This window comes from Pocillopora verrucosa, chromosome 14 (assembly GCF_036669915.1).
Source record: "Pocillopora verrucosa isolate sample1 chromosome 14, ASM3666991v2, whole genome shotgun sequence".
NCBI lineage: Eukaryota > Metazoa > Cnidaria > Anthozoa > Scleractinia > Pocilloporidae > Pocillopora > Pocillopora verrucosa.
This window is the reverse complement of record NC_089325.1, coordinates 2414793-2420213: the sequence shown is the minus strand read 5'-3', so window position 1 is coordinate 2420213 and position 5421 is coordinate 2414793. Positions and strand designations below refer to the sequence as shown.

The 5421-nt window shown below is 40.1% G+C and overlaps 1 pseudogene; it reads right to left on the bottom strand.

Annotated features, from left to right (window-relative positions):
* Nucleotides 1–924: 924 nt before the first annotated feature.
* On the bottom strand, nt 925–5152 carry LOC131784327 (ATP-binding cassette sub-family C member 4-like; annotated as a pseudogene).
* Between the last annotated feature and the right edge of the window lie 269 nt (nt 5153–5421).

Below are 5421 nucleotides of genomic sequence, written 5' to 3'. Positions count from 1 at the left end.
AGCTCCGACAAACAACTTGTATTGAGAATCGTGAAGGCTTTGCTGTTCATTCATCAACTTGACCGAGTGGCGCCAAAGGCGAGTGACGCTTCAGCAGCTGATTTGTTATATCAACACACGTAAAAAAATACGATAGTTTTCACGTGTGTTCTACGGCTTTTCTCAGGGCCGGAAATCCTTGTATAACCGCAGTTTATGTGATAAAATATTGTAAGTAAATGTAAAGATGATTTTTGAGCTGTTCGGTTAAGCTTAAAAAAAAAAAGACCGAACACGGTAAATGTCGTTCAGGAGATGAACCTTTGCAGCTAACAGATACATACCAGCATCTTGAGACACCATGATTGCAGCTAGAGCCACCGCCAGAATAAAAAAGTGGTAAGAAAAGTCATTCGTACACCAAGCCACCTGGCGCTCGCCAGCACCATGATGTACGACTGGAGTATGAACATCTTGATATCTGAATGGAAAGAGGAAAAATTGCTTATTAAAATGGTGATACTTCAGGATAACAGATCTCAGGCACACTAAGTCCAAAGGATTCCTTTGCTTAGTTGTCACTAGAACGCCACAAACCTATTTCATTTCTCTAAATTTGTTACGTTTTCCATATTTTTGTTTTTTTATATATTTACTCTTTCAAGTCTGATGTGTTAGAGTTGTTAAAAAAAACAACAACAGCATTCAAAGGTGCAATCATCGGCTTGTTTCATAGGGAATATCTTGTCAATATCTCCCAAATTTTTCAACAACAAGCCAAAATTAACCTTTTTTCTTTTACCCCAGTCAAAAAATGCCACTAAGACTAGTAGTTATGTACGACCACCTTTTTTTTTATGTATGGCTTGGCTTACCGCGACGAGCCCTCTCCCGTCCTGCTTACCGTGGTTACCTGTCTATATTACGTCGCCTACATTCAATATTTTAAGAAGCATATGTGGTAGTTAAGAGGCTTGCTGAGTCTAAAGCTATTTCACTGATCTCAATGATTACAATTAATTCAACATTGAACGTACTGTAGAGCTCTTCCACGAAGTCTTGTTGCCTCCTTCTTGGTCTTATAGTCTCCAGCCCATTGAGAGTCTCCGAAACGTGTGAATACACAGGGCTACGGTTTATCGATTCTAACCTTTTGAGCTGCCGAGAGGTTTTTAAGCTGTACATGGAGATGTAAGCAACAACAACAGCTAGTGGCACAACAACAAAAAGAACCCAAAAGTTGGTGAAAGTTGGCACAAGAGTTGCGGCAAGCATTAGCAAGACCAACTGAATCGCTAGAAGAGACATTTTCGGCAACAGTTCGTCCAGGCACCCCACGTCTTTAGAGAACCGATAAGAATTCTTCCAACAGGGTTTGAGTCAAAAAAACAAGGTGCTTCTAGGAGAGCTACAACCATTTTATCATGAAGGCGTTCAGAACATCTTAAAGAGGTCCAAAGAAATGTATATGCGCGGGAAGAGGAGAAAACGAGAGATCAAGCACAAGACAGCCATAGAAAACTAGGTTCATTGTGTCCCTCTGTTCTTCTTGACTCTTCTTGTTAAGAATAAGAGCCAAAACGTCAGGAGAAACGATAATTACTACGAAAAATAAGTAAAAAAATAAGGTAAATAAATATGCATCCAGAGGAGATAGTGGAAGCTGGGGCATCATTCTCACTCTCCTAGATACGTTGTTTCTTACAACTAATGGTTGTGTGATGTGGGTGAGTGGCACAAGGCAGGAGAAAATTATACGGTGGGGATTTCAGCAGGCCTACTTCTATTTCTTCACATATTTCTTTACATGTTTGGTCCGAGGCATCACACCGGTAGATCTTGTCACCTCTGCACATGTAATTGCATCAGGTTCACATAATTATGAAGTCTTTAAGTTGCTAGGTGATTAAAAATGATAAAAGCCCTAGTCATATTTCTTTGAAGTGAAAATAAACATCGTAGATGATTATGTGTATAAGAATCCTGTTTCCAACCTCACTAGGGATATCATGATTTGATCACACTGCAGTGAGAATAGAGAAACAGACAACTTGCATATCATTAACTTGGTCACGATGACACAAAAATGTATTGATAAAACTTCAGTGCTTGTCAGGTATTAAGGCAATCCTACTTCCAAAGGAGGAATTTGAGAATTGCATGAGATCAATTATTGAACTCACCTTGGGTGATGAAAAACAAACAGAAAAGTCCAAATATCGCCGACGAGTGCAATCCACTTCTGAAGTAGTCCCAATAAGTCATAAGTGTCACGCTTCCGGTCATGCGGTCTTCTTCTGATCGTTCCAGGTCATCGACTTGATTGTGTAGACTCACTGCTCTATCTTTAAATTTTGATTCATCTTCATTTTCAAAACAGATTCTACACAGGACTCACTCTCCCTGACGGATTTGTTCGAACTTGGGTTAAGATTTATATTGAATGAACCTTTTTCCTGAAGCTCAGAAAAACCTCCATTCACCAGCGCACGTCCTTTGTTCAACACGATAATGTTATCAGCTTGTTTCATGTGTTGCTCCTGGTGAGACGTCAACACTCGGGTTTTGTTACTTAGTAACCTTTAATGCACTTTTCAAAGATATGTTGACTTACTTTTATGTCTAAGGCACTCAGAGGGTCATCCAACAGGTACAGGTCTGCATCCATGTATACTGCACGTGCTAAGCTTACTCTTGCACGCTGACCTCCACTCAGAACGGCACCTCGTTCACCTACAACTGCTAAGTCAGCGTTAGGAAACCTTCTGACATCTTCTGTAAGAGAACAGGCTTCCAGGATTGTAGAATATTTGTCTTGGTTGTAAGGTTGACCGAATAAAATGTTTTCTCTTATTGTTCCAGAGAAGACCCAGGGTGTCTGGGGCACATAAACAAGGGAAGATGACCAGGATATTGTTCCTTCTGAGACTGGCACCTCACCCGCAATAGCTGAGAGGAGAGTAGATTTTCCACTACCCACTGGACCTGCGATGACTGTTAAAGTTTGAGGCCCTGTCGAAAATTCTATATCTTGCAAAATGAACTGGTCAGCACTTATCTTTTCTTTTGATGCCAAAATTGACACTATTAGGGTACCTGGCTCTGGGAGATGTTTTTTATCGTCAAAATAAAATTTGCTCCTCTCGTGTTTAAAGTGCCTCTCATCGAGTGATCATGACACGAACCAGGTAAATCTTCTAAAAGTAGAAACTCCTCGATTCTCTTGAGTGAAAAATAAGCCTCGTATACTGCTAAGAGACCATAAGGTACGTAAAAGCAGATACTCTGTCTTGCTGCATTTATAAAAGAGAGAAGCATTAACACATTGACCGGTGTAAGAGGCTGATCGGTAAGCACCAAGGTTATGATTGATACCAGCATCGCCAAAGGCACTGCAGTGAATTCCAAGCCGGCAACCGCTGAAAGGACAACGCTTTTTTACGGATGATATTAATTTCAGCCCTGCAAACAAAGGAATTTAGAGATTTGAATGTCATAAAAGCATGGCATGGCATCGTATCCTATAGCATGGTATGGATTGGCATGGCATGGCAATCTTTATTGTAATTTTCTTAATTATGTAAGCTGTTTCAGGTGTGACAAGTACCAGGTATCTCTACCGACTTGAGATGAATTATGACCTATTGTTTCCTTACCTTCTAACTTGTTCAATCTTTTCTTGAAATTTATCCTCCAATGCATGTGTTTTGATGGCACGAATCCCAGAAATAACCTGGTTCAACAAAGATATGCGGCTGTCTGAAAACGCTGCTGTCCTCAGGCGTAGTACAGCAGAGACGTAGGATAACTCAGCGAAATATGGCACAAGCAAAAAGAGGCATGTGACACCCATGAGAGATTGCCAACCAACAAAATACACAAGTAGTACCCCTATAATAGTTACGAGTAGGAAGAAATCCAAAATAGCACTAACACCCCAAATGACAGTATGCTCTTCGAGTCGCTGAACATCGTTGTTACAAGGTCAATCACACAGCCCGTTGTAAATTTCAATAACTCAGTCTTCTTGAGCATTAGAATCTGAAAATACAAAATTTGTTCAGCCTTTCGAGCTCATAGTCGCTAATTATTGGGAAACGCACCCGTTAATTTAATAGATATTTATGACATAAATTTGTCAGGAATGTGGCACAAAGCGAACTTCTGGTTCTTGTTTGATAATTCTACCTTCAAACATTCTGATCTTTTGATGCTTCACGGCTGGGCTAAGGAGAACGTACAAGTGATTTTAACCATACACTCGTAAACCTAGTTTACGGCACAACTCATCGACAAGTTCTCAGTGGCGTATTTCGGTGTAGGCAACTGGACAGCCTAATTCGAATGTCGAAGGCTCCAATCAACGGAAAGGAGTCAGAATCGTTTTGTTCTTCATGCTAATGACAATTGATAAAAAGGAAGAGAGCCCTCATGATCATTTAATGAGTTAACTGCAGGATAATGTTGGGCCGTTAACCTCAACTCTTATGCAATCGTTGTATAGAATTTTGTCCTGTGACTAACCTTGATGGTAGATCCTGCCAAAACATGACGCTGGCTAGTCAAATATGTTAGGACTCATGGTTTGTTATGTGTGTAATATCAGTGTCAGAAAAGTTCAATAGACAACTAAATTGCATACCTTTTGGTAAATTAGTCCTTTCAGAGCACTGCTTATTCCGATACCGTACATATCACATTGATACCCATAGTGATGAACAGCTGTCGCCCCAATATAGGCACAGATTCCCATAGCTGTTACCCAACCGTACAGAAGAAAACTTTTATGCGGCTCGGCTTCCACCAATGAAGAAACAAGGTAACCAAGAAACAGAGGCCTAGAGAGGCGCCAAAGTAAGGATGCCAAGTAAAGGAGCACAATGATCATTGCATCCTTTAAAGAGATCATTTTTATGACACTTCTCCAAAGTTGTGGTCTTTGTTCACTGCCTTTTGTAGCAGCTCTTTCTTCATTCCAGCATGTTTGGAGGCGATTGGTGAAAACCTCAGTGGTGTTTTCCCTTGAAAGTGGTTCAAAGTCGCTCTCATCTATCCTTCCTTTGCTACCTTTCTCGAAGATGTTATTCATCCATTGGAATAAAAGAAAAGAAACGTAACCGATTCTTTCCGAATCGCCATCGATGGATAACTTCTGGTATCCAACTGTTTTCATTTTCTCGTAACCCTGAAAGTAAAGTGTCAAAGGAAAATATACATTTACAGTTCCGGTTATGGTTTCTGCTGGCCTGGCAACTACTCTCTGACAATGTTCGAGAGATGTTTGAGGATTGAAAGTCTAGGAACTCGTTGGAGCAAAGGGGCACTTTTGTGAGAAGAAAAATTATATATATATATATATATATATATATATATATATATATATATCTAAACAAGTGAACAGTTTGGTGTTTAAAGAAATGTGAGAAAGCCTGTCAACACATT